Here is a 10,145-nt window from a genome sequence, read left to right on the forward strand (position 1 = left end):
AATGCTTACGAGTTCAGCATTAAAGGTAATCGTGATATACAATTTCATTACCGTACATCTTGTGCACAAACTTTTCAAAACATACTCGGCTTTGCATAACAAAATATTACTTTCCCTGCCACCGTTGCTGAGTTTACATTTTAAGGTATTTTGGATTAACATTTTAGGCAAGCACAATCGCGAGTTCTCCTTAGAAATCTTTCAATCTCTCTAACATAAATGGTGGTTGCAGGAGATATTTTGAACTCATGGCACAGAACTTAAGTTTGGAATAGTTTGATCTCCTTAATTTATTCATGTGTTGCATGCCACTTTTGCTGTAGCACCCAAAGGTTTGTTTACTTCATGAAACCTTTGCCCTGCGCTGAAACGATATCACCCGTGAAGTCTTAATATTTTGCTGGCAGGGGATGCTGGTTTAATCGAGCTCCTTCCACTACTTAAAACTTTGGCAACAAACTTTTTTGAAGTGACATTCGAATTTTTACATTTGACTTTCCAAATATAGGATGAAAAGAGCGAACGTGAAAAGTGCACAAATTAAACACCAAATATTATACTTCCGCGTTTAAAGGTTTTTTGTAACATTTGTTACTATCATTTCATTTCGTTACTGTCCCCTAATCTGGGGATAGTAACGGTACGAAAAGCCTTTGCCCTGCTGTTCATGTCTAAATATTCGCCGCGAGATGGAGGCGCTTGTTAATTCAGCTTTTTTGAGCTACGTTTAACTTTTCTTTTCATACTTTAAAAAAAAGTTAAAAAAAAAAAAAAAGTAAATACGGCGAACTGGAAAAGCACGTCAAATTAAATGGCTATTAAGATACTTTCTAAATTAATGTGTCATGTAACGATATTTATAGACATTTATAATCCAATTGTATATTTCCTAACTTTAAGTATATCTTTTGCACGGTTAGTACTAACAAGACGTCATTTTGCGTATCTTTTGGTAAAGATATAATTTTTTCTCCACAACTCCACAAAAAGACATCCTCTTACACATTTTGAAAAGCTTTTTCGTTTCTAGCCTTAAGAATTATCTTTGGAGTCATTTTATCCTGGAGAAAATCTTCTCGAAAGTTCGGTGTTTTTTAAACGTAACACAATAATTATACCAGAAAATAACATTTGTTTTGCAATTGTGTGACATGTACCTTATGCTTTCACTTGAAGCAGGTACCTTAGACATTGGATGAAAGTTTGATTGTAAAAAAATTGCGCTGTGCTATTTTCTTGAAAACACATTGATGAAAAGGGCATAGATCTAGTCTGTAAAGAAAAGCTGGGCGGGAATCAAGCGTTAAAACTCCTTCTCCCTTCAAAAAATTGAATAACAAATAACGACATCATTGAATAAAAATTGCACTGATGAAAATTCAATTCAATTCCAAGAAAGAGGAATTCTATGAGATCTATGAAAAGAATCTATAATATTTCTTGAATCAAAAATGAACGTGTCTCATCTTTTGTAAAAGTTCTGTTTTTCTGTGCCTAGTTCTGGAAGTTACCCAGAGGTTATCCGTGGCCACAGGTTTCCATGAAACGTTTCCACACAAATCTCTCGTATGATGAACGCAAACGAAAGTCTCAAGTTAGAATTTTTTTGATATTCCCTAAATATTCTCAATGGAATATAAAATTAACTGTAGATACTCTATATGAGCCGGTCAGGCTGTAAATGTCAAATCGTGAATTTTCCTAAAACTAAATTTTAATGTTTATGACCCTTCGGGGCTATTGTTTTGAAAATCGCCAGAAAATGACCGTGTGTTGGTTGTAGAACGGTCAGCAGTCTCCTTGAAGGGCACCAGAGAGGGTTTTTAAGATGTCACGACGGCAATCTCATGAAACATGGTCTTTCGTTTCTCCCAAATATCATAAGAGAACCCCAGTGTGTTTGCTTTCACCCCCCTCAATATAACCTGGGAAAGATGCATAAAGTTCTTACTGAGGAACGTGAGTAATTTGCTGTCAGGGTTACCCTGTTCAGAATAAATAAACAGTTACTGATTTCACTTTTCTAGTGACGAAAACGCCAAGAAAGAAATTGATTCAGAAAAAAACGAATTTGTATTTTTAGTTATAGTTTTCGAATGGCTTTACGTTTTCACCGTCTCTTGGGGGGCTCACTCCTCAACTTCAGCACTGAGTATGTGAGCACCGTTGAGTTCAAAATGGAAACTTCGAAACAAAAATGTAAGATAAAACTGTACCTCTCTCACGATCAATTTCCCGCTTTAATATGAGCTCTATCATAACTCCCTCAATATAAGAAATTAAACTCAAATTTTTTCGGGTCCATCTTTTGAAATCTTTCTCAATCGCCTCCATCCCCCTCCATGCTTTTGCTCGCTTGTCCCATCACTGCTTTTTTTTGTGGTTTTCTACCTCGGTGAGCCAGTATTTTAAAATTATCAGTTTGTCTCTTAATGCATGTTGTTTTTCAACAGTAAAAAAAAAGTTCAAGACGTAATAGTGAAGTAACCCAAACAAATAACTACAAAGTGATAAAGAAAAATATATCTAAACAGCTCAGGGAAATTAACGTCGCTCAGGTAGATCGTTGCGCAATCCCTGTTCATCTTTGCAGTGGGAGAAACTGAGCTTTCGCCTCGCGACACAGGGTCTCACACGATAAACTAGCAAAATGTTCCTAAAATTCCAAATCCCAAAGACTACACTCACCTTCAAGCCACGTGCTCAATATTCCAATAATCGTATTAAGTTCTCTGGATGCTGAAGTAGTTTTCCTTAAAGAGCTCAAGTCCACAATGTTTTCTTCACAACTCGCAGACTATTTTTATACGTTTATAAGTTTCAATTTTCTATTGCATGAGCGAAACATGCTCTGAACGTTCCAGCTTGAACGGAAGTTTTGATTATTTATAACTGTCCATTTTTATCCCCTCCTCGTAGTTATAATTGAACCGCATTGCATAGAAAAGTCTCGAATAAGTCCAAAAGTTTGCAAGAGTCTCTAATTATAACAACTGGAGTCGTCCGCTTTAGAAAAATGGTCAGGATTATAGTTTAGCTTCAGAGGTTTTTTAATTTAAGCGAGCTGAAACAAGCCGCTTTTGCTTTATTCAAGTTTTAATCTCAAGGCGTTGCAAGTAAGTAAAGGACTCAGGGAAGTTTCACCAGTTCTATTGACATTAAGTTTAAAACCCCTCCTTCCTTAATTTTGCTTCGCAATGATGTTGCAATTTTTATTTTTCAAATTTTATTTTTCAAATATTTTTTTTAACTCATAGTAATATGGAATTTTGCACTGCTACGACTAGTAGTTCCCTCTTTTGAGTGGGCGATAACCCAGCCTTTTAAATTGCAAGCAAGTGCGCCATGAATGCTGAAAGCTTTGTAATGTAATCTTCACTGTCAGTAGCATCTACAAATGAGTTTCAGCATTGCCTGTCAATCTAGAAATTAAAATTTAGCCTAATTGTTCCATTTGCAATACCGATCTACTCCACTTATGTTTTCCCGCCTTATTTTAAGGTTTTTTTTTTTAAAAAAAAAGACAAAACAACAGCAACCATTTTTTCACTACTGCAAGTATTTAATCAAGTTGTGTTATGCAAAAGTGAAAAATCTATTGCGCGAACAACATTTTCTAGGTGCTTTTGATAACAGCTTTTGAATCATTTCTTCCGCATTTTACCTTCCGTATTTTGGTAACAAAATATCTGGTAAATTATTGAATAAAATTCGATTTTTGTATTTAGTTGGGCAACTGTATGAGCTATAAAGAAGTTTACTTCCTTCGCTATCGTACTTTCAACGGGCTTGGTAATCAATTTTGTTCTAAAGCAATTATACTCTGCTAAAAAGGCGGTGAGGGAATTCAAAAGACTTACCAATTTAACCTTATTAGTTGAAGTAAATTAGCCACCTGCCGTCAAAACCCAACAAATGCTGCAGGAAAGTAAATATGAAATATGATAAACATTTTCTCCGCCATTAACTCGTTTGTTTCTCGTAATATGCAGTGCATGAAATGTTAATGTAGAGGTCCACCTTCTCTTTCGGTTTAGCAGTGAATGGGAACATGGAATTTTCTAGCATTCTTAGTCAATGCAATGACGTCACAACCTCTGCTTATTATAGCCAAGGGCGACTATTTTTTGCTCTTGATGGCAAAAAGGTAGTCTGAAAAAAAATCCAAGACTCTAAATATATTCAGTTGCTAATATACGAATAAACCAGGGTTTAAAATAACAAAAGGCGCTTTGCATTCATTTCCTTTGGAATATTACACACAAGTCGTATACTTTCCCTACCGAATACGTTAATTATTTCAGTATTACAGTGAATCCTCATTTAAACGGCGTGCACATGAACGGTCTCAATATGAACAGGATCAAAACAGAACGGTGCGATGATGGTAAAATTTTAGTTCATGTTGATGTGCAACAGAACTTGCAGAATGGCACCTTTATTCAAATCAATGAAACAAAAGGAACAAATTCTTAATTGGGGTGGTCTCCCACTGAAAGAAACTTTTTCTCCTACAAGGAAGTTTAGGTGCATGTTCCCTTTAAAAAACAAGTTTGATAACACTTTCCCCTACAAACAATCGTCTTTATTTTTTAAAAGCTATTTTCCCTTACAAAAAGTGCATTCTCATTAAACTTTATATGCTCCCTTCTGATGGCATATTCTCAATTAAAACTGCTTTCATTTTCGGCAACACCTTTTTCAGATTCTTCCCTTGAGGAAAAAACAAAACAAACAAAAAAAAAAAGAGAGAGAGAGAGAAAAGAAAAGATCGGCTGGAACTAAAAATCTTATTGCTTCAGGACAGGACAATTTATTTCAGACTTAAAATTGTTTATCATGATTGAGCATTTTTGTCCGAAAAAGAAAGCCTACAAAATTATTATCACTTTGTCGAACGCTGTGGTGCAGTTTGCTTTTAGCCCGCTCGCACACTGACTCGCGTGATTGTTCAGAATGTTTTTTCGTCATTTTTTAGCTTTTATTTTGTCAATGCCCTCCAAAGTGGTAATAATGGTAATTAAGTCTATGTTCTTGGGCATAAATATGTTTTTTGCCTTTCTCAGAGTCATTTTTTAACGCTCGCCAAGCGGCTCGGGCTGAAGTGATTGTGAGTAAAGCCTAAAACATATTTACGCCCGCGAAAAGAGAATTACACATGGGCGCGCGTAGATATGGAATTTCTCTACAGGCAACCATGTATTATTTTGTTTATCTTGTAGACACAATAGCTTTTTATTGACAAGAAAAGTCATCTTTATTAATGAATAAAAAAAAAAAGAAAGGATCTACAATCCGCGAAAAAAAGTTGTAAAGCAATAGAGATTGAAGAAATAAAAAGGCAAGCAGCTAAACAATTGGCACTCAATAAATTTGGGCTGGAGAGATTTGGCACAGATAATGATTCAATAAAATTTTATACTGGCTTTCCATCTTATGCACATGTTCAGTTCTTTTTTCAGTCTCAACAGCCAAGTGTTGTAATAATAACTTACTGTTATGCTTCTGGAGAAAGAGAGAGCAAACCAGTTTGTAGGAATATGTTACTTGTAGATGAATTTTTATTTTTCCTGTTCGCCTCAAACTGAGATTATTTGAACAGGACTCAGCTCATAGATTAATGATACATAGGTCTTCAGTTTGTAGGAAATTAATCACCTGCAGTAGTTTTTTGTATTTTTTTTCTTGGAAGTCAAATGATCTAGCCTTCAAGAGATGATGTCAATGGGCATATGCCAGGAGGTTGTAAGAAGCTATATCCAAGCACACAGGTGATCTTGGGTTGTAATGAAATATTGGTTCAGACACCAGTACCTCCTTACTCCTGCAGTTGCAGCTCTACTCAACTTATAAGAGTAATGCAACCCTTGAAGGGTTGATTGGGATCACTCCCAATGAGCCATTTGTTTTGTTTTCAATTTGTATACAATAGGTATTAGTGATGAGGAAATCACAAGGTGTAGTGGGATTCTAGACCTTTTAGAAGCTAGAGACTTGGTGGCTGAAAAAGGATTGGACATCAGTGATTTACTAAGAGAGTACAACACACAATTAAATATTCCTCCCTTTCTTGAAAGTTAAGGGCAATTTCCCCTCAGGATGTTCAAAAGACAAAGACTATTGCCAGCCTTAGAATACATGTTGAATGGGCTATCAGAGGGGTCAAAGAATATCACTTTTTCCATTCAGATGTTCCTTTATCTACTTTAGGTTCAGTAAATCAATTATTTTCTGTAGCCTGTCATCTTACAAATTTTCAAGGACCATTGATTTTAGGTGATAGTGACAAGCAAAATTTATAAGCTTAATTAACATATGTTGTAGTTTTAAAAAAGCAGTGAAAAATGTTAAAAAGAAAATTACATGAAACTTCGTAGAGGTCTCTGACTGCCCATTTCATATAATTGTTCAAAGTGTAACAATACTGACACTAAATTCAACATACCTATGTGTGTCATTCTACCAAGTCACCTTGGTTTATTGCTAGAATGTAAGCTTTCAATTTACCAGTTTTAATGCAAAAGCTGAATCGACTTTGCAAATCATAATTGTGATATGCAGGAAATATTATATTCTAATATTGTATATCCTCTGTAGAACTTACATTGAAAAGTTGGATCAATATCAGTATCTGGGCAACTGCCTTCCCCAACCCAACATTAACCCTAAATTGTTATCAATTGATTGTCGTTGGGTTAGGGGAGGGTAGGTGGGCAGTTAACCATAGTGTGTGTTGAAGAACAGTCAGTGTATCAATGTAAGTAATGACTAAGGAGAAAATTGTCCACCTTGTCTTTAGCTTCCTGAAAAAATATTTAATCAAAAAGAATTCTTGTGCAAAAAAACAAGTTACCATCTATGTAACTAAAGAAATCACACCAATCTAGTCCAGTGAGGCCCAGCTGACACTGAACTTGATAATAGTAAAATATCAGTCGGTTTTCTTTCACGAATACTGGTTTGTGGTGTTATCCCTGGTAAGATACCTAACATTATCGAATGATGTCTTGCCTTCTTTTACAACTTTAATTTCTAGAAAACCAAGGGGGTTTTGACCATGATGTCTACCACATCTAAGTCATACACTTTCCTATCTGGGCTGCATCCTAACCATGGGCACTTGGGACTCTCCCCCCCTTTGCTGTATTGGCATAAACCATAAGCTGCATGAGGTTCAAGTTCCACCTCCCTTCTCATGTGTGCTGTTTGTACATATCTGCTGGGGTTTAGCTGGGTTATCAGAGAATCAAAACTGGCTACCACAACAGGCAACAACCCCAACCTTACTTGCAGTGATACCTTTCTTTCTGAGAAGATGCCATGTGTTACTTAAGCTCTATGTAACTGTTTGTTCCTACTCTTTGAGTGACACTTCAGTGGTCATGCACAGCTAAGGAATCAAAGATGACTTGTTGCTGATTGTTCAAGCAAACTAACACATTATTGCTAAACCTTTGCTCAGCACTTTCCCGTGGCAACATGTGAAATCATTGATGACATAATATGAGGACATTTTTTGTTGATAAGAAAGCAAACATCCTCCAGGGTCATTTCCAAAATTGCTTGCAATAAACGGGATACTGGGCAGTTGTTGCTGAGGAAGAACAAGGTTTGCAAAGCGTGGGCGAGGTTGAGGATCATCAAAGTGTTCTTTCGTTAGTGTTCCGTACATTTTAGAGGGACATGCAATACAGATTACTTTTGATGAATTTGTTGTATGAAGCACCCAACTGAGGTTTTTGAACTAGCACATTTTGTGCTTCTTTCTGCTCAATTTTCTTTCCTCCTGGAATACTCCAGCACTGTTTCATACTGGTGCAAGTCAGTTCGTTTGGCAGAGTACGATGCCGTAGTTGCTTCAGAAGTGCAAGGTAATACAGAAGTCCTATCACATGATGGCAGTATCCACCTGCTCCAGCTATGCAAGAACATCTTCTAAACAAGGACCCATCAGTTGTCTTGGAAGACACCTCTAAGATGTGGGGTGACTCGCTCTTTCTCACTGATCGAAAGCACTTCGAACTCACTGTACCACTAATAATAAATAAAGGAGTGTAAAATAATACTACCACTGCTCTTAATGCAAAAGAAAATAATTTAATCAATTAATATTACCTTTAATGTCGTGCAGATAACCTGGTTCTGCCATATATTTGTAGGCTTTCGACGCACTACTGCAACCAGACTTCTCTTTCGCATACTGCCCGACATCATCAAAGGTCAGTGTAGGGAAAACCGATAGATCTTGAGTCTCGTCTTCAACTAATTTTACGGTTGAAAGAAATAATATTAGTCTTACAAATTTCTTTAGTGATGTAAACTAAGGACGAAACAACGTTTGTGCACGCAATCACTCGACAAATATCTCCACTAATTAACAATTGGTTCATACGTCAGCGTGTGTTCATCGAGATATGAAGCACTGGGGAAGTTTAGAGAGCACTTAAGAAGTTTGAGTTGCTCGAGGCGTAGCCTCGAGCAACTCTTACGCATCTTTCGTGCTCTGTTAATTAGTGGAGATATTTATTGATGGAAAATTTTTTTCTCGAGGGGTATGTTTGCTGACGTGATGAGCGTGCACAATAGGAATATGAAGCACGCTCGCACAATTGAATTTGATGAGATAAATTTACTAGCTATGTTATAATCGACCTTGAAATGCCGTTAAATCCCTTGCAAGTGTCGTTTATGATGTAGAATTGTCTTCTTGAGCCTTCAGAAGTCCAGATGTTACAGACAAGAAAGAAGGAAGATAACTTTGAAAGTACTTACCTTGTAGTCGCCATGTTTGTCAGCAGTTGTGTATTCATTTAGATGGACAAACTCAGTCTTGAATTATTTTCTATATTCTGTCTTTATTCATCGATCCACTACCTGGTACAGTCATGTTACTTGATTAAATTACTTTTACATTATTCACTAATCCCACAGTGATATTACAAAAATTGGTTCAGGTACTTTTGTACGTTTTCGATACTCTACATCAGCCATCGAACGGGTTGGCGTTACCAGTGTATTCGCGATGTAGCCACAAACAAGCCTATTTTAACTTTAAAATCGTACCAAACCAAAACTTCTACACTAAACCTTACTAGCAATGTAGAAACGGAAATACCAGTACAAGCTTTTATCCGCATAAAGTATTGTTTACGAGCACACATGCGTGACCTCTTGTGAATTTCCTATTTCGTATTGGAGCGCTTGCTCTCCAGTTTTGCGTTGCTACCCGGTATCCAAGCACGTGATCTGTAGCTGGAAAAGGCTCTAGCTCATACAGTCTGATTTTCACATACAATATTTGTGTAGAAAAACAGATGAGAAATAAAACCACCAGAAAAGTAAACAAATGGCCAATCACGAAAGCAACGCTTCGCTTTTCCCTATAGAAATTCGCCGGTTCCTCAAGTGCGCCAATAGCAATGTAAGGCACATACGTGAAAATCAGTGTGTGTACACCCCTGAACGTTGAAAAAATATCAAGTCGAAGGAACAAACATAGTTTGATGCTACTCTGGTCTGCAGATTTAATGAATGTAACTGAAGAAGTTACATTTTATAGACCCAACGTTTCGACGCTCCTGTTTAGTGCCTTCATCAGGGGTGATCTAAACGCTGCAACAAGAGGTCCTTTTATAAGATCACTAATAAGCGGCCTTTTTTTCTGACGAGGTGTAAATAGGCGTCAGGAAGCAAACCGCCATCGTCACGATTTAAAGGAGCGTGGGCGGAGTTAACGAAGGAACAGTTTGGTCTCGGTCCGCATTTTTGTCAGCAAAATGAACACGTATCAGTTAAAAGATGAAACGTACGGACCACGTGCAAAGCTGTCAATTGAATCTCGAATGTTGTACGTGTTAAATATCCAATAATGACTTCTCATTTACATCTACATCTACATCTACTTATAAGAGTTTGTATTGGAATATTTACGACCGTTCTAAGGAATAAAAAAATAAGTCAAATTCTCACAAAAAATACCTCACTTTACTTCCACTGAGCATTGCTTGTTATCTGACCGCTTACTTCGATGAAGGATACCCATTTTGGCGCGCGGGTTACCTATTTCGAGGTTTAATACGTACATAAGAAAAGCCCTTGCTAAAATGGGTTCCTTTCAACGTAGTAAGCGGTCAGATAAAAAGCAA

At 36.8% G+C, this 10,145-nt stretch overlaps 1 pseudogene; it reads right to left on the reverse strand.

Moving 5' to 3' along the window:
- Positions 1 to 6,752: 6,752 nt before the first annotated feature.
- On the reverse strand, positions 6,753 to 8,786 carry LOC131776650 (uncharacterized; annotated as a pseudogene).
- Between the last annotated feature and the right edge of the window lie 1,359 nt (positions 8,787 to 10,145).

Source organism: Pocillopora verrucosa, chromosome 8 (genome assembly GCF_036669915.1).
Source record: "Pocillopora verrucosa isolate sample1 chromosome 8, ASM3666991v2, whole genome shotgun sequence".
In the NCBI taxonomy this organism is placed as follows: Eukaryota; Metazoa; Cnidaria; class Anthozoa; order Scleractinia; family Pocilloporidae; genus Pocillopora; species Pocillopora verrucosa.